Here is a 19,607-nt window from a genome sequence, read left to right as displayed (position 1 = left end):
AAAGTTTTTTTAAATAAAATGTGAGTCACAATACCAACATGTGGATATGCCATAGGATGCTGCCCTAACCTCTTTAATAGTCAAAGTGTGATGAAGAAGTGAGCAGGGATAGGGTGAGAGATGGTCCTAGATTTAAAATATTTACGAGACATACTAACAAAATTCAATGTGTGTTCCTGAGTTATACAAACCAGCTGTAAAAAGGCATTTTGGGGGCACCTGGGTCGCTCAGTCGATTGAGTGTCTGACTTCGGCTCAGGTCACGATCTCACGGTTCATGGGTTCGAGCCCCGCATCCATCTCTGTGCTGACAGCTCCGAGCCTGGAACCTGCTTCGGATTCTGTGTCTCCCTCTCTGCCCCTCCCCTGCTCACATTCTTTCTCTCTCTCTCAAAAATAAATAAAAAACTTAAAAAAAAAAAAAAAGGCATTTGGAGCACTTGGTGAAATTTGAATATAGATATGAAAGAATCGTTAATTTTGTTAGGAACAAGCCTGGTATCATGGTTGTGCAGGAAATGTCTTTATTTTCTAGAGATGCATATTTAATTATGATGAAGCACCATGACGTCTGAAAATTTGCTTTAAAAAACTCAGCACAAAAAAAAAAAAAAAGCGAACATGGTAAAATGTTTAAATGTAAATGTTTAAATGTAAATGTTTAAGTGTTAATGTTTAAATCTGGGTGATAGGTATACATTATCTACTTTCCCTACTTTTACATATGTTTGAAATTTGTTTTTAAAGGAGAGAGGTGAGGGGGGAGTAATATGCTGCTTAAGCTTTTCCGTGGCTTCTCAATTCCTTAAAGTAGAACCCAAAGCTCTTAAGGCGGCCTTCAAGGCCCTGCAAGGTCTGGGCCCCACCTGTCCCTGGACCTCAACCTCTGCTGCTTTGCCCTGTTCCCAGGATCCCAACCACACTAGCTTCCTCCTTGTCCTTACCAAGCCCATTACTGCTCTCTCAGGGTCATTACTGTGACTCTCGCCTCTGCCTGGCATGTTCTCCCTGTATCCCCGTAGTCAGTGGGGAACCCCTGCCTCATTCTGGATTCTGCTTTGACATCAGCTGATCAGAAAGACCTTTTCTGGCAGTTTACCTAAAAACGACACTCCCCCCCGACTTCTCCACACCATTTCCCATTCCCCTTTCCCTGCTTTTGTTTCTTTATAGCATTTATTATCACCTGCCTTTAAAAAAAAAAAAACAACATTTTATTTTTAGGTAACCTCTATGCCCCACATGGGGCTCAAACTCATGACTCCAAGATCAAGAGTCACGTGCTCCGCTGACTGAGCCAGCCAGGCACCCCTATCACCTGCCTTAAAAAGAAAATTCTGATAAAATGTACATATGTGAAATTTGCCATTTTGACCATTTTAAAGTGTAGAATTTGGTGACATTAAGTGCATTCACATCTCTGTGCACCGTCACCACCATCCATCTCCAGGACGTTTTCATCTCCTCCAGCTGAGACTCTGTGCGCATCAAACACTAGTTCCCCCTTCCTGCTTCCCCTGGCCCCTGGCAACCACCATTCTACTTTCTGTCTCTATGAATTTGACTAGTTTAGAGACCTCACGTAGGTGCAATCATGCAATATTTGTCCTTCCGTGTCTGGCTTATCTCACTTAGCATCATATCTTTAAGGTTCATCCACGTTGCAGCCTGTGTGAGAATTTTGCAGCCCCTGCTGTTTTGTGTATTTATCTATTCATTTGCTTACTGTTGTTGTTGTCCGCCTCCCACTCTCCAGCAGAAGGTATGGTCCTCGGGTGCAAGAGCTTTGCCTGGTTCGCTCACTCACCTACCGCAGTGCCTGGGCATGAGGATGCATTTAATAAATATTTGTTGAGTAACTTGACTCCCATTGGGGCAATCTTTTTTTGCATAGAGCTGGCCTTTTCTGAGCAAGACTTGCCCATTCAGCAAGCACTTTTTGGCCTCCACCGTGCTGATGGAGTGGCGGAGAATAAAAGAAAGAGAAGACAATGAAGCCAATGTAGCTGAGAAGGTAAGAGAGATAGAGTGGATACATGCTTTCATGGTTTGTTTGTTTCTGCCCAACATTTGCTCCTGTTTTTCTGATGACAGGAATGGAATTTTCCCTTGAGGAATCTTCCTTCCCTCCATCTTATCCTCGGTTTCAAGGAAATGCAAGCAACCCAGGCCTGGGATTTTTGTTGCAACCGTTGGGAAACACAGGCACCATTGCACTGAGACCGTAAAACTGGGAGGATGTTAGCCCAGAGTTATGATGACTCCCCGCATTGAAATGGCAATTGAAAGAATGAAAAAATATTCAAATAATGATCGGTAGGAGACCAAAGTGCCTTCCAAACCCAAAGGTGACCCTTAAATGGTTGTTTTTTGGCTACAAGAGAGGCTAGTGAGAGAGAGAGAGAGAGCGCTACTTTCTAGGGTGGAGGGTCAAGGAGAGTATGAAGGTTGGAGGTTTTCAAAGCTTTGTGTGGGAGGTTCTGCCAGTTACCCACCCAAGTCCAGCTCCCTTCCTTCCCAGGCACATGGCTAGATTCTATTTCCCAGCCCCCCCACTGCCCCCCTGCAGTGAAGGGTGGCCATGTGACCGGATTCTCTACAGAAGAGTGTGAGTGGTGATGATGCGTGACGTGCGGGGACTCGGGCCTTAAGATCATGGAATGTCTCCTCCTCTTTTCCTTTCCCACCAGCTGGCACCCAGGTACAGTCAGGGAGACCATAAGCGGGCTCTGGAGATGGCAGAGCAACAACCTGGAAGGAACCCGGGACTTGACAGTCTGTGTGAGAGAAAGTTCATCCTTTTGCTCCCTGGGCCATCCTTCTATCGGACCTCTTCATTACAGCAGCTCAGAGCCTTGCCCTGACATCTGGCATGGGCCATCATGGCTAGGGCATCCATTTCTCAAAGTTCGTTTCCTTTTTAAAAACAGTAGGCAGTTGTGGCAGGGTGGGAAAAGCCCGAGACTCAAAGTGAAGAAGTTTGCGTCGTGAAAATAATTAACATTATGTGCTTTGCATTATATCTGACCAAGGTTTCCTCTGTGAGACCTGGTTTCCTCATCCCTACGATGGCAAGCCACAGAGGAACGAGGAGTTCTGGTGACAGTTCCGTAAACTGTCAGGTGTCATACAAGTGGGAGGGTCTCTTGGCATCCGGAGCAGGGGCTGCGTCTCCACTGAGAGGCAAGGTGGGGTCATCCGAAGAGGAACCAGGCAACAAAAGTGGTTGGCACCTGCTGCCTGGCCGCCTAGACCGATTGCATGCGAGAGGTCATCAGTGGACTGCGCTCTGAGTCAACTAACTGTAAAAATAGGCGGCATTATAGATACAGTGAGAGCCTGCATGACACCTCACGTTATGGAGAACAATCCCCACAGAGGGGTGCTGCATTGAAATAACAGCTGTGGCAGTCAGGAGGCCGCCTTCTGAGATGCATGCTGGAGTTTGGCTCTAAATGCCAACATCCTTAGCTAATCTAAGTAATGCATGAGCAGGAAGAATTTGGTGGCTGGGAGCCCAAGTGGAGTTGTATAAAGAACCCTTAAGAGCAGCTAGTAACCTCCGAGCAGTAGGCTCCAGTGCAAGATGGGAAACATAACATTTAATAAAATCTGGGGGTGGGGGGAGCAGGGGTGCCGAGAGGGCTGGGGGTGGGGTCTTGGGTCTTGGCAAGAGGCAGGCTGCTACGGGGCCCCCTGGCAGGGTCTCTGCCACACCACAGATGGTTTTCGTCTCTGTGGTTCATTCGTCCTGGGTGAGATGGGCCCGCTCCGAGTCAGGAGTCCCAGATTAGAAGGTCTACCACTCCCTCATTAAAGAGGGGCTCAGCCAAAAGATTTGGGGGGGAAGATGTATCTCCTACCGAGAAGGGAGGCAGCCTCTTACCCCTGACGTGATAACCCTGTGATTTTTAAACGTTGTTGTTATTATTACTTTTTTACCTTGTGGTTGTTTTGAACTGGAAAATTGTTCCAGAGATCGCCTTGCCCATGCCCCGCCTCCCCCCTACCATCTCCAGCTCTCACTTTACAGTTTGTGGAAACTGAGGCCCCACGGTCACACAGCCAGTTAGGGTCCTTCGAGATCATCTCCTCCAATCCAAACCACCGGTCCCTACTCTGTTATTTGACAGACGTGGATACTGAGGCACAGGGAAAGTGACAAACTGGATTTCATGGCTGGAGGGAGAGGAGTGGCCGGGTTCCCTGGTCCAAACCCAGGCAGTTTTGATCCCCATAGGTCAGCATCTCCCAGCTGAGAGCGATGATCGTCAAAGGCCTCTCTCCTGCTTTGACTCAATGGGTCTCCCTGCAGCCGTTAGCAGCCGAGGAGGGAACCCCTCAGGACAGGGAGTGCTCAGCTGTCCGTATTGGGCCAGACGCCTGCCCTTGAAGCAGTCGGCTGTGCCAGGAGGCAGGACAATTGCGGGTGATGGCAGCTCTTTCAATAATGCAAGTAGATGGAGCCAAGGGGAGGTAGTTCCAGAAGAAGGGATGCCGAGCAGACAATTCTCATGGACATGTACTGCAGCCTCCTTAACCTCGACTCTCCTCATCTGTAAAATGGGGACAGTAATTGTGCCCAGCCTACAGGGCTGTCATGAAGAGTAAACAGCGTAATATATACAAAGTCTGCTTTATGTAAGCACCTAATACATATTAGTTCCTGTCTCCCTTCATTTTTTTTTTTTTTCAGGAGCATTTCTGAAATTGGAAGCTATCCCCAACACCAAACATGCTAATAGAGAAAGTGAAAATTTGGCCTGAAAACTCCAGTTTGAAGAAGGCGAGTGACACGATCTAATTTTTAATGTTTCAAGATCCCTCTGGAGGCTGGGTGGCACAGGGTCAGGAAAGAAGGCAGGGGTGGGAGCAGGGAGAAGGGTTACGGAGCCATTACGATAGCCCAGGTGCGTGGTGCTCCTGGCTTGGTGCGGGGGAGTAGCCGTGGAGATGGGGAGAGGCGGGTCAGACTGGAGACGCTTTGAAAGGAGAGCTGACAGCATTTGGCTGTGGGGAATAAAAGGCACCCACAAATCCATAAGGTGGGCTTCCCTAATTGTTTAAAAAAATGTATTATTTTCAGCTTCTTTTTCCCAAGATTTTTTGGCTGCTTTTTAAAAAAATTTTTTTAAAGTTTATTTTTGAGAGACAGAGAGCAGGGGAGGGACAAAGAGAGAGGGAGACACAGAATTCAAAGCAGGCTCTGAGCTGTCAGCACAGAGACGGATGAGGGGCTCGAACCCACGAACCATGAGACCAGGACCTGAGTCAAAGTCAGACGCTCAACCGACTGAGCCACCCAGTCGCTCCTTTTTTTCTTCTTTTAATATATTGTGCTTATTTTTGAATAGTCAACCCTTTCACATGATCCAAAGTGAAGATATAAAAGGTATACAGTGGACATCCTCCCTCCGCCAACCACCAGGTCCCCTCTCTGGAAGAAACCCAAATTTTGAATGTAACATTATCATTCCAGGGGTATTTTACGCATGTAGAAGGAAATAAATATATAGGCATACACATATATATGGATGACATACACACACAGAAATGTAGATATATTTCTGCCTTTTTACACAAATAATGGTGTATTATACACATTTTTCTGCACCCTGATTTTTCTACTTAAGGATATATCTTGGGGCTCCTGGGTGGCTCAGTAGGTTAAGCATATGACTCTTGGTTTTGGCTCATGATCCCAGGGTTGTGGGATGGAGCCCCGCATTGGGCTCTGTGCTGACAGCCAGGAGCCTGCTTGGCATTCTCTCTCTCTCCCTCTCTCTCGGCCCCTCCCCCACTCACTCTCTCAAAAATAAAAATAAAAATAAAAATAAAAATAAAAATAAAAATAGGGGAGCCTGGGTAGCTCAGTTGGTTGAACATCCAGCTTGGGCTCAGGTCATGATCTTGCCACTTGTGAGTTCCAGCCCCACGTCGGGCTCTGTGCTGACAGCTCGGAGCCTGAGCCTGCTTCAGATTCTATGTCTCCTTCTCTCTCTGCCACTGCCCTGTTTGCTCTCTCTGTCTCTCAAAAAAAATATGTATCTTGAAAAGTGTCTCTGACTTAATTATATAACAAATTACCCCCAAACTTAGTGGCTTCCCACAGCCACACTCCTATCTCTGTTTCTGTGGGTCAGGAACCTGGGTGCTGTTAACCTGGATCATCTGCTCAGGGCCCCTCACAGGTTGTCATCAAGGGGTCGGTGTGGTTCACAGTCATCTCAAGGCTCCACTGGCATCAGACGCCAAGCTCACTTGTGAGATTGTTGGCAAGATTCAGTTCCTTGGGAGCTGTTGGACCGAGTGGCTTCCTTCCTCTGAGGTCCTGGCCACGTGGGCCCTCCAGCATGACAGCGTGCAAGTGAGAAGTCCCGGGCTTTCAGAGCCAAATCTTGCATAATTTAGTTGTTAGGAGAAGGCATTAAGTCTCTCTGCCCCTCACCCTCAGCCCAGCCACCACGCACACGCACACGCATTCATACACACGAGGAGGGATTGCACAAGGGTGTAAATGCCAGGAGGCGGGGATCACTGGGATCTATTACAAAAGCTGCCCGCCACAATTCTCCAGCGGTCTCTAATAAAAAGCATGTTCTGTCTGTCCCAACCTCCCATCGTATGGATGGGCCCTTGTCCCTTTAACCGGGACTCTGCCGATGGGTTGATGAGGTAGTCTTTCACTCCCACTGGTCGGGAAGCTCACAGCAGCAGGGGTCTTGTGTACATGGTGCGTGTGGCTGGCACTCAGCTAACACTGTGCTCCTTTGCGTGTGTGGAGGGTAGAGAAAGGCTTCTCAGTTCTGTCTTAGTCAAGAGCGCACTGGGTAATAAACTGTTGCTTGTTCTTTAGGGAACCGTGAGTGATTTGAACGGAGGTTTTGGAAGATTTGGGGGACTCCATCTAGAGGACTGCAGAAAGCACATTCAGACGTGATTGTCTCCCAGAAGAGAAACCGTGAAAAGGGCCTAGACCAGACTGGGCTGGACACACATCGTGTATACGCAATATCCCGAACTGGACTGATCTTGGGCCATTCTGTATTTCTGTAGCTGTCCTACCGTCCACACACAGCAAGACCATGGCCTTGGTAAGTTCCACCAAAGGAAAGTTCCCCTTGCCAGTCATCCTGGAAGAAAGAGTATCCTGGGGCAGAAACTGAGGACTCAGGATGTGGGCCTTTGGGGTGACAGAGAAGTTCTCTCCCTCTCTCTCTCTCTCTCTCTCTCCTGATTCTAGTCTGCCCTATGAGTGAAGACATGCTCCATGCAGCTCTAGAAGTGGAGCTGAGCTGGACCCTGCCATGTGGAGCAAGCTGGGCCTGGATAGGTAGGTGACCCTATGAGATTACCTGGACACGAGCATGGGATCTGTGAGCTCTGAGAAAAACCACACGAATCAAGGTTGTGAGCATTGCTCTGTTTTACCCGTCTTCTGTGGTCCCCAAGTCTTGTCAGCTCCTGCTAGAAGCTGGGCCTGGTTTCTGGTTAAGTATGATACATGGAGAAAAGGGGCCTAACCATGCTTGGAGTTGAGTGGCTAAGACGAGGCCAGAGTGTGGGCTCAGGGCTGGTGGCTACCCATAGAGGGCGGCCATGTCCCCCAGGGTGGGAGTCATAGAGGGTGTGGGATCCGCTGAGGAGGCTGGAGGGCAAGCTCCGGGGCTGGTGTCGCCCACCACTGAGGAGCTCTCCAAAATAGCTCAGGACACTCTGCAGGGGCTGAGCTCCCATGTGGGCCAGCAGGGTTCAAAGGAATTGTAATTTGAGTATTTCATGGAGTAAGACAGTTTATTATCCTTGGCTGGGGAAGCTTGAACGCAGCCATTCTATTAGATGTTGTCGTAGAAAAACAGATAATACGAATAATCCAGTGCGTCAACATTTTAATGGAACTTTTCACTTTACAAAGCATTTTTACATGTGCCATCTCCGGTTGATCCTCAAATAATCCTGTAAGGTATGTAGAACAAGCATGAGATTAGCTGGTCTTATTCATTCTGAGGATGAGCCATATGAAATTCCATATTTACAGGTCAAATGGAGGTTAGATGTTGACAATGTATATGGTTCAGCCTAACAGTATTATACGCATCATAATTTAAATTATTAATAAGTAACTACAATAATAGGTGCTTTTTCTTAAGTGCCTGGAATATTGCTAAACTCTTAGCACGTTTTATCTGATTTCGTTCTCACAAGAACTCTGTGAAATGGGTACTGTGGTGATTATAGCTGCGTCCCTCCCAGGGCCCCCATCAGGGCCCCACGCCCATTCCCAGCTGCTGGAAATACTGGCCACAGCTCCTTCCCTCACTGGGAATTGTCCTCGGCCACAAGCTGCTGCCTGCACCAAGGTGAGGCCCGGCCTCAGAGGGCAGCCTGTGACTGGCTGACGCGGGCGTGTAAAGGCTGGGCCTCCTCGCCTCACTTTGGGACCCGCTGAAGGGCCATCCCAGCTCAGAGCCCCCTGTAGGATCAGCTGAGGACCCAGCTGCACCCCCACTGGGGGTCAGCTTTCTTCTTCCCAGGCCGGTCCTCTCGCTTACGGTGTGTCTCCCAAGAGCATTGCCTGCTTAACCTTCTTCAGACAGTTCTCCACCTCAGAGCCTGCTTTCAGGGAACCTAACCCAAGACAGCTGGTGCCAGAAGTGGTCCGAGGAAGCGGATGTGGGAATTGGGAGAGGGGTCATTTGCCATCTGGCTACGAGTGAAGACCGCATCGCCGGTATAGAAAGGAAGGCTGGTCCCCTGCACGCTGTAACTTCGTGATTATCAGGCCTCCCTGCCTGTGACCTGGGATGAGATGCAGGTGGAAGGAGTCATGGTGGCTGGTGCAACGTCTCTGGACATTGAGGGAAGTAATGAGTATAAGGACCACGGAAATGAATGAGTGTGGCAGAGCCCGCTGGTTTGCTAAAGAGGGATAATGACAACGTCAAAGTGAAAAATCACCAAGGCCAAAAGCAAAAGCCAGAGGGCAGCCCCTGGGGTAGCATGGAAGGAAATCCCTCCTGCAGAAGGAGGACCAGGCTTAGGACTTTGTGCTAAAAGTAGCAGAGCTCCAGGGAAGATGGACTTCTCAGTTCTGATAGGCCTCGTATGCCAAGATCAGAGCCTGTTAGGAAAGAGGTGGGATCCTAATACTCGGGTTGGGGATATAGGAGTAGATGCAGTTGAGAATCTTGAACTCAGATTTTCTGAATCCACTGGGCCCGCAGAAGGGGCCCACTTCCTGTTGACAACGAGTGGTCCCTCTTTATGGGAGATTTAAATGCAGTTTAAAATGAGGCAGTACCCTACAGGATAATGCTCACCTCCCTCAGAACCTGCCTTCACCTCCTTTCTGACTATCCGATGGACACCAAGAGTCAGATCCCAACTGTGTTGGGCCTGCTAAGGGAGGAGAGGGGCACTTCACTGAAGGAGCCACCAGATCTGGCTGATACTTCTGGGCGGTATGTATACACAGAACTGAATCGTGAAGGACCAGATCCAGAGAAGAAGAAAATAGGGATGCCTGGGCGGCTCAGTAGGTTAAGCCTCCAACTTCAGCTCAGGTCATGATCTCGCATCCGTGAGTTTGAGCCCCGCATCAGTCTCTGTGCTGATGGCTCAGAGCCTGGAGCCTGCTTCAGATTCTGTGTCTTCCTCTCTGTCTGCCCCTCATCCACTCACATTCTCTCTCTTTCTCAAAAATGAATTAAAAAAAATTTTAAGTAAAAAAATAGAAGAGGAAAATAAAGCTGGACAAGAGCAGGTGTTGATATGAAAGTACCCTCCTATGTATGATGGCAGGAGTTAACTCCTGGCAAGAAACCCAGGAGACAGTGCTAATATACTTTTTAGATGGATTTTAGAAACTTAGGAAAAGCAGGGTTTCATGTGAAGTAGAAATGTTAGAATAGCCATGGCAGGGGCGCCTGGGTGGCTCAGTTGGTTGAGCGTCTGACTCTTGGTTTCGGCTCACGTCATGATCTCACGGTGCATGGGATCCAGCTCTGCGTTGGCCTCTGTCCTGACAGCAAGGAGCCTGGTTGGGATTCTCTCTCTCCCTCTTTCTCTGCCCCTCCCCAACTCACATATGCTCTCTCTCTCTCAAAATAAATAAGTGAACATAAAAAAAAAAAAAAAAAGCATGGGCATGGCAGACAGTGGAGGGAGAAGTCAGAGGGCTCAGAGAAGTGGGCAAGCTTGAACGTTTGTAGCACACAAGTTCAGAAAGTCCACCAGCCAGTTGTTCTGGAGAAGAGTCTACTTATCGAAGCAATAAGGAATGGGCTGGTGAGGGGAGCACCACCTTTCGGGGACAGTAGGAGATGCTGTTGCAGAACTGGGCTCCCTGATACCCACAGGGATTATGGGATCCCAAAATAATAGAGGTCGGGTGGTGGTGCCGAAACTTTAGAAGCCAGGTGGGCATGATTATTGCAATGAGCAGCAAAATCAGGGTAGCAGTCAGAAGGGCCTGACCCACAGAGGCTATGGAGACCATAATAGAATACAGTGTTCCCAGAGGCAAGATACATGGGTGGCCCACAGTGTATTGTCTACTTTAGACGATCAAAAGAAATCAAGGATGAATGATCAGGGAGCCAAGGCAGCTGCCCCCAGTAAAAGGTCACGATTCTCTACCCTGTTTCTGGACCTGAGCCATGGACTGAAGGTCTGCAACATTATGGCGAATGTATTTGGTAGTATTTCCCCCTGCCCACTCCTTTTCAGAAAGAACCCATGGCTATTACTTGTGTAACTGAGCATGAGAAAGGGGAACTGGCAAGGAATTTGAAGAATTGTTGGCCACAGGGTCTGCACTATCACTGCACTGATATTTGGTGACCCAAGTGCCGTTATGCACCACCTCCTGCTCCATTAGAGCGAGCAGAATGGGAGCCAGGTAGTAACGGAGCCCTGGCTTAGGTCTAGGTCTCGGTGAATTCAGTGGGGTCCCTGGGTGCCCTGTGCTTATTTCCCTGTGCCCGAGTGTATAACTGGAATGGACATACTTGGTAGTTAGTAGAACCCCGATATTGGTTTTTTGACCTATGGAATAAGAGCTAGTATATAGTAAGGAAGTCCAGTTGGAAGTCTCTAAAACTGCACCCCCCCCCCCCAGCCCGGATACTAAATCAAATACATGACTATGTCCCAAGGGAGATGGGAGGAATCGGTGCCACGCTCAAAGAAGAAAGGAAGCAGAGATGGTGGTCTCTGTCATACTCCCTTTTGATTTACCAGCCTAGCCCCTGCGAAAACTGTATAAAATGGCTGAGGAGGGTAAACTACCACAAACTTAGCCAAGTACTAGCCCCAATTGTTGCTGTTGTGCTAACTATGGTATCTGTGCTGGAGCTGATCAACACAACCTCCAGAACACGGTGCATGATTGTGATCTGTTTATTGCCTTCTTTCTAGAACAGAGAAGAATCAAAAGCAGTTCACTTTCACATGGAGCAGAGAACAGGATCCTCTTGCGTCTTGCATCAGGGCTATGTTAATTCTCTGCCTTCTATCATAATGTAGTCTGAAGGGACTTAGACCATCTGGACAATTCTGCAGAATATCACATTAGTGTGCCATGTCAATGACGCCATGTTAATGAGACCGAATGGCCAAGAAGCAATACGTATGATGCATTCACTTTCGAGGGTGGGAAATAAATCCTACCCAGACGTGGGGCCAAGAAACGTCAGTGAAGGGGCGCCTGGGTGGCTCAGTCGGTTAAGCGTCCGACTTCAGCTCCGGTCATGATCTTGCAGTTTGTGAGTTTAAGCCCTACGTCGGGCTCTCTGCTGGCAGCTTAGAGCCTGGAGCCCACTTCGGATCCTGTCTCCCTCTCTCTCTCTGTCCCTCCCCCATTTGCACTGTCTCTCTCTCTCAAAAATAAATAAACATTAAAAAAAGAAAGAAAGAAATGTCAGTGAAGCATATAGAGGTTCAGTGGCCTAGGGACAGCCTGTCCAAAGCAAGGAATGTAAAGGACAACTGGTGGGCACCTTGCCAGCACAAGTGAGTCTGAGCTTGCATGAAACTGTCCCCCACAGCTGCGGCTGGTATCACAGGCAAGTTGAAGGGATGAGACACAGGGCACCCAAGATGTCTGCTGTCTCCCATTTTACAGATGAGGCGGAGAAGTCTCAGGTTAAATAAATTTCCCCCCCAACACACAGCTGGCAAGTGGTGGATCTAGGATTAAAATCTAACTCTGACTTCAAAGCCCACATTCTTTAATGCGTTGTATAGCTAAGGAGCCTGGGAACAGAGAGATCAGGTGGCCTCTTGCTGCGTTTTGGGTTCCCAGGGAAGCAGGCTCTGAGACAAGTTGGCATGCAGGAAGTTCCCTGGGAAGTGGTCTCAGGAGCAGCACCCCAGGGCAGTGAAGAAGGCAGGACTGGACACAGAAGGAGGTTGGACTACAAAGGTGTCAGATAATCCCGCAGGTTGCTCTGGAGCTGGGGTGGCTCTGCAGAGTTGTCCTTGCTGATGAGAGGGGACCGAGCTTTTATACTCCAGCACGGAGCAGGCTTTGGGCTGCCCCAGGAAATGGAGGTCACCTTCTGAGAAGTGGTCCTTTTTGGCCTTCAGGGGACTCAGCTGAGAGCCATCAGGCTTTAACACTTCCAGCTGCTGGGGGCTGGGAGGGGGAACACCTCTTCAGCCCTGAAGGGGGCTCTGTGTGCCACATCAAGGCGTCTGCTACACTTCTCTGGGTCCCCCACCGCTAGTGGCTGGGCGGGAACACAAAGGTGGGTCCACTGACTCCAAACCTAAGGTTAGCCTTGTTTTTTTCCAGGTCTATAACATGCTCCCTTATCTCAGAGTGCACGAGCAAGACCAAGGGCTCCAGCTGGAGGTTGTTGATTGGAAAGAAAGGTAACCTACTCAAACTTGATCTGATCTGAAGGAGGGGGTGTTGTTAAATAAGAGAGAAGACATCATTCATTCAAAAATATGTACCGTGTGATTACCATTCCCCAAGCTCTGCTCTAAGTGCTGGAGAAACAGGACAAAACCCCTGCCCTGGAGGGCTTCCTTTCTATGGAAGAGGACAACGGGGGAGCCCTGGTCTCTCCAGGGCACTGAGCAGACTGGCCTTCTTGAGAGGAGGAGAAGCAAAATACTCTCTCATCATTTCATAAAGAGCCTACGGGAAAATAACACTCAGTTAATTTCTCACCTGATTACCTGCCTTATGTAAGTAACTGAGTAAGGAAGGGCTGGTAACAGTTGTTACCTCTGGGGGGAGTAAGACAAGTGGAATGGGGAAGGAAGGGGGAACTTTAATTTCCTCGCTTTTCCTTCCTGCTTCCTACGCCCCGCCCCCACGGTCTCTTTCCACCACTTCCTTTTTTGCCGGGTGTGCCCAGGGGACAGCTACTGCATGCGGGACTGCGTCTGAGACACCCCCAGCTCTCGGCTCAGCCCTGGCTTCAGGTCTGGAACAGCAGTGGGAATTTCCCTGCCCTGTCTCCTCTGTTCCGTCCATTCCAGGGACCCCTCTTGCTGTCCACGAGAAGGGGGAAGCAGGTACTTGGAGATCCCATGCGGTGGGCACAAGTTGCAGAGTCTGGCGGGGGGGGGGGGGCAGTAAAAAAGAGTCATTCTACAGACTTTATTTTTTTACACTGTGTAGTTGTGCACTACTTGAATGTTTAAAAAAAAAAATTTTTTTTAATGTTTATTTATTTTTGAGACAGAGACAGAGCATGAGCGGGGGAGGGGCAGAGAGAGAGGGAGACACAGAATCGGAAGCAGGCCCCAGGCTCTGAGCTGTCAGCCCAGAGCCCGTCGCGGGGCTCAAACTCACGAACCGTGAGATCGTGACCTGAGCTGAAGTCGGACGCTCAACCGACTGAGCCATCCAGGCGCCCCTTGAATGTTTTATAATACGTGTGATTTGAATATTGTATGCTAGGTGTTGCTGTTCCTTTTTTCTTCCCTTCCTCTCTTTTTTTCTTCCCTTCCTTCCTCTTTTCCTTCTTCTCTTCTCTTTTCTTTTTTCTTTTCTTTTCTTTTCTTTCTTGACATTGCAGGAAGAAGATTCTGCCTGACAAACCAGGCCTGGCTCAAGACTTCTCTAGGGGCAACTGGGTGGCTCAGTCGGTTGAGTGTGTTCCACTCAGGTCATGATCTCTTGGGTTTGTGAACCCCACATGGGGCTCTCTGCTGTCAGCACAGAGCCTGCTTCGGATCCTCTGCCCCTTCCTCACTCGCACTCTCTCTCAAAAACAAACATTAAAAAAATAAATAAAAATAAAACAAAATACTTTTCTAAAAAAAAAAAAAAAAAAAAGAATTCTCTAGTAAAGACTTCTAGGGCAACACCTGCTTTTGGCCAAACCGTGAGGGTGGTGAGTCTGCCTACAGGAACAGAGACCTCTCTTCCTGGGTTCTCCTTTTGTGGCCATGTCCCCCTCCCCTCTCACACTGCAACCTGTTCCTTTGAATGTTTCTGCTTCTGATTGTGGGTCATCCTGCTGAGGACAAAGATCTTTCCAGATGGGCTTTCTATCCCCCATGGCCTTTGTGCCTTATGCTGGAACTTCTTGCCCAAGGTGATAGGCTCTGTGTCCTGAGGAAGGAAGAGTCAGCTTCAGCAGGTGACAGTGGTGACCTGGTGATGGCACACTCTCCCTAGAGATGACCTATGAGTCCTGGTGGGGGGAGGGGGGGTGCGGGACAGCCAGGCTGGCTTTGGAGTCAAGTTGGACGAGGATCTGCAGTGAATACCTATGAATTGTTCCCACTCAGGGGCACCTGGGTGGTTCAGTTGGTTAAGTGTCCAACTTTGGCTCAGGTTATGGCCTCACGGTTCATGGGTTCAAGCCCTGTGTCGGGCTTTGTGCTGACAGCTCAGAGCCTGGAGCCTGCTTCAGATTCTGTTTCCCTCTCTGCTCCTCGTCTGCTCTCTCTCTCTCTCTCTCATCTGATCAAAAGTAAACATTAAAAAAAAAAATTTGAATTGCTGCTGCCCAGCATTCAGTGCCCACTTTTCTGATGATAGCATAATTTTGCTTTAGCAATTGACCCCTCTTGCATTTCATATAGTTTGGGTGGGACTGACCATCCCCTGGCTGGAAGATGCCACCAGATCCTCCTCCTAGGAAGTTGGATCTTGAGCAAATGATACAGATACAGAAAGTGTTTGGGGCTAATTCATCCTAGTCCCAGTGACTTCCCTCTGGGGTCTGCTTCCCAGGTTCCTAGAACCGCCTTCCTGTCGATTCCTCTGGGAGCCTGGGGCTGCAACTTTTCCTTCGGATCTCTGTTGTCTCGCATCTTCTGGTGAAGTAAATCACTGTTGCTGAGTAAATTACCCAGAGTCCATTTCTGTTGCTTACCACCTAAGACCCCTGGCTAATATGGCCCCCGTGCCTCCCAGGTCTCTCAAGCCCCATTTCCTCCCCAAACAGTGGTTCGGGCCTCTTGGTTTCTGTGTATGTGTGGTCATGGTAACTCTGCTCGTGTTTTATTTATGCTGTGGATGTGGTGTGGGCAGCAGCTGAGCAGGCCAGATTGGGCCTGAGGCGCCAAGAGAGACGGTGGGGTCAGCCAGAGTCACCTCCAGTTTCTGAGCCATGCTGTCAAGCCGGGTGTGCACAGCCACGGAAGGAGGGCCTGTGGCAGATACAGGCAGAGCGTGAAGCCGCAGGCTGATCACGCTGTATCTTCTGGAAGTACCAGTTTGAAGATTTTATGGGAGTGGGGAGACATGGTTTTTAAAAAAAAAAAAAATAATTAAATTAAATATATATATATTTTGGCATAGAATACAAGAATCTGCAGGAATTTTTATGAGAACACAAATGTGTTCTAAGAAATTTCCTACTGGCAGAAAGCCAATTCCATATGCCTATCTAAACCTCCTGGCAGTACACATTCCTCTCTGCAACTATAGAGAGTTCCTTGGTAGAAATTTAGAGAAACACAGGCTAATGGTATTGGGAGCCTTGATTAAACCACACAGGCTGTTCTGGTCCAGGTCCCCATCTCTGTCGACCCTCAGATTCCTTTCAGGCTTGGGCTACAAGTGGGGGGCCTCTCAGAGTCCTGTTATCGCTGACACCTCTTCACAGCCCCTAAGTACGGCTACCTTGTTAAAAACGGACAACCCTGTTAAAAATCACTCACTAAAGTGGGGTGTCTGGGCGGCTCGGTTGGTTAAGTGTCCGACTTCAGCTCAGGTCATGATCTCACAGTTCCGGAGTTCAAACCCTGCGTCGGGCTCTGTGCCGACTATCTCGGTGCCTAGAGTCTGCTTCGGATTCTGTGTATCCCTCTCTCTCTGCCCCTCCCCAGCTCGCACTCTGTTTGTCTCTCAAAATAAACATTAAAAAAAATTTTTTTTAAGTCATTCATTAAAGAAAGATAGCCCCTCCTTTCATGAGTAAATTCAGGAAGTTTATAATTCTAATTTTAAATATGTAGATGCCTATTATATGCTGGGCATTTTCCACATTTAATCATTACTGCCACAAGGCAAAGATAGTATTATTCCCGTGGTATAGATGAAGATACTGGGGCTTACTGAGGCTGAGTAAGTAACCCAAGGTCACACAGCTAATTAGGCCATTTTTCTTAAATATCATTCCTGTTCAATCTCCCCTTTCTAGAGTGAGCTCATGGCCTGAATGGGGAACACGTTAAATCCACAAAACTTCAGTATGAATGGGTTCATTTTCTGTTGCCTTCTTCCTGATGGGAGGCCTCTGCCTACCAAGAGGATCTTGGCCAGCTGGGGCTGGGGCAGCGGGAGAAAGGCACAGAGAGAAGGCTCCCTGAAGATAATTTCTCCCAATGACTCTGTATGGTAGTGTTTTTTTTTTTTTTTCCCAACGTTTTTTATTTATTTTTGGGACAGAGAGAGACAGAGCATGAACGGGGGAGGGGCAGAGAGAGAGGGAGACACAGAATGGGAAACAGGCTCCAGGCTCCGAGCCATCAGCCCACAGCCTGACGCGGGGCTCGAACTCACGGACCGGGAGATCGTGGCCTGGCTGAAGTCGGACGCTTAACCGACTGCGCCACCCAGGCGCCCCTGTATGGTAGTGGTTAAGGTCATGGGCTTTGAGGACAAGTAGGGATGGATTTGAGATTCTGTTGTACTACTCATTGTATAGCTAAGAGGAATGGGACGGGGAGTACAGAGGGAGGGAAGCCCACCACGCCACCATCAAGCCACAGTTGGGCTCAAAACCGACTCTGTTCCTAGTGTCTTTATGAAGAGGAATGGTAACAGCTACCTCCTACGACATCTGACCAAGCATTCTGCCGAACATTGCCAATTACAGAGAAGCTGCTGGCAAGGGGCTGTGGGTGGGCCTGGCAGCCTGGCCTTGGCCAAACCTACCGCCTGGCCCCTCACTCTCATGATTCCATCCTGATCCACAGTGTCTACCCTGCAGGTGCCCCTGCCTCTCTCTCCCCTGTCACCTTTGGCCTGGGAACCCAGCGTGGGGCCAGGACTGTAGGACACCCTTACTTGACTCCTGGGTTGGAGTCCACAGTAGTGACAGCTCCTTGCCCAGGTCCCTTTGGCAGGGGGAGTGTGGTCTCTTGCTCTCCGCTTTCCCAGGATGTCCTGTGCTGCAGGGGTTAATAACACTGTGCTCAGGCCACTGGGGCAGACGTCCCTTGCAGCTAGGCCCTGAGTACTCTGACCCTAAACATGGGATCCGGGATCATGGAAGCTTCTACATGAAGATTCTGGAGTGGGTTACTTTATTGCCAAGTTGAATATTTTTATTAAACTTCCTTTTCATTATATGTTTCTTTTAAGGGAAGAAATCCCATTGTGCACTGTGACATCGACCACTCTATGCTGTGCAGAGAGTCCCACTGAAGAATATTCAGGCCCTGGAGGGACCACTAGAGTTTCTGCTACTGGAGGGCAGGGGCTCTGCCTTACAGGTGCGGATGTTCCAGCCCGGAGAGGCCCTTAGCGACCGTCAAGTTCAGCCCCGATAGGGAAAGGAGCTTGTGCAAGACCCCATGGTTGGCAGGCCCTGAGCTGATGGGATCCCGCTTCACACTGCTGCATATCTGCACCAAGCACAAGGCCTTGCACATGGTTGGCTCTCAAAAATTTGTGATGAATGCATGGGTGAAGGCATGAACAGACCAGCCAAACCCTGGGGACGGTTCTCCTGCCTCTCAGGCAAGGCCTTGACCTTGCCTTGCCTCTCAAAGAGCTGCTCTGACTGGGGATTGAGGCCAAACCAAGGGCCAAGCGGGCAGCTAAGCCCCTCACCAGCTTCGCCTCAGCATCCTCATCATCTCACATGGTCTGCCTTTGCGGAGAAGATGCACAGAGGAAGTTGCCCAGTGAATGGATTTGTCGAATGGGTGTGTGAATAAGATATTCTGTCCTTCTGGCTATCTCTCCACTTGGAGAGCGTGAAGGGAAGTTGTCTTCACCTGGATCTCCCTAAAGCAGGATTTGGTGGTAATTGTTCGTTTAGGAGATGAGCCACGGAATTCAAGGTGAGAGAGAGGGTACGCGAGACAGGGAAGGCAGGTAAGTCACCTCTTTATTAAGGGATATCTTGCTGAGCAGGTTATCCTTCTGGGCAACAGGGGCTCAGTCCCACTGGGGACCTTCTGAGGGACCAAGAATCTCTTATCCATCAATAATTGTTCCTTAGTGAGTGAGGTTTAAACCTGGGGCTATTGATTTTCTACACTCTCAGCCTGCCCCATGCTCCTGCTATTAGGGAAAGCCCTCAGGTAGAGAGAGGCAGGCTGGGAGCACAGAAAAAGGTCTACCACAGCTGTCGGTGACCTCCAGGGTGGGCCATGGGAATCTGGGCAGGACACTGACAGTGCCTGCTGGAGGAGTGTCTGGACGGTCATGCCCAGCCCATCACCACCAATGCAGGCTGTCTGCAGGTGCTACCCAGAAGGCAGCAAAGCTATCTGAAGGGCACAGCCTGAGCCTGTGACCCTGGCCTCACCCTAGCCAGGTATCTTCCTACAAATGTTTCCGGACGGCCCTGTTGAGTTGATGGTCCCAACTGCTCTAAGGGGCTGGTGGATGATTATGAGAAAGCACTTCCTCCTTTTATGTGTCCTCGAGGGGGTGGGGAAGTCAGGCACCAACTGGGTGTTGATGCCTGTCATTAACTCACTGGATGACCCTGAACAAATCACTTGCCCTCTCTGGGCCTTAGGTGGCTTATCTAATAATAATAATTGAAAGTCATTATGGCTTCAATGAGTTTCTCAGTTTATAAATGGTATTTATTCTTTGGGAGTTTCATAGCTTCCCTATAGACTCAAGGCTGGTAATCTTTTTTAATGTTTATTTATTTATTTTGAGAGAGAAAGTGCATGCAGGTGGGGGGGGGGGGTGGTGCAGAGAGAGAGAGAGAATCCTAAGCAGTTTCCACACTCAGCAAGGACCCCAACGCTGGGCTCACTCTCATGGCCGTGAGATCATGACCTGAGCTGAAATCAAGAGTTGGGCACTTAACCGACTGAGCCACCCAGCCCCAAGGCTGGTATTTTTAACCTTCTTTTTGAGTTGAATTTGAGGTCTAGAGAGGGCTAATGTGATCTTAGGATAGCACAGCTAAACGTGCCAGCACAAGCTCTTTATTTTGCTC

At 49.1% G+C, this 19,607-nt stretch overlaps 2 long non-coding RNA genes across 2 annotated transcripts in view; both read left to right on the top strand.

Moving 5' to 3' along the window:
- Positions 1 to 4,787, top strand: part of LOC132668964 (uncharacterized) — a 58,132-nt gene extending 53,345 nt beyond the window's left edge. Inside the window, exons 2-3 of the long non-coding RNA XR_009605901.3 lie at positions 1,895 to 2,014; positions 4,697 to 4,787. This is a non-coding gene — a long non-coding RNA (uncharacterized LOC132668964). The remainder of the gene's footprint in view (positions 1 to 1,894; positions 2,015 to 4,696) is intronic.
- Positions 4,788 to 6,860: 2,073 nt separating this feature from the next.
- On the top strand, positions 6,861 to 19,367 carry LOC132668963 (uncharacterized). Its single transcript, XR_009605900.3, has 3 exons — positions 6,861 to 7,333; positions 12,797 to 12,876; positions 17,783 to 19,367. It is a non-coding gene; the product is annotated as an uncharacterized LOC132668963 (long non-coding RNA).
- Positions 19,368 to 19,607: the final 240 nt, after the last annotated feature.

Source organism: Panthera onca, chromosome B3 (assembly GCF_046562875.1).
Source record: "Panthera onca isolate mPanOnc1 chromosome B3, mPanOnc1 haplotype 2, whole genome shotgun sequence".
NCBI lineage: Eukaryota > Metazoa > Chordata > Mammalia > Carnivora > Felidae > Panthera > Panthera onca.
Note: the sequence above shows the minus strand (reverse complement) of the source record. Positions and strands in the feature narration are given on the sequence as shown.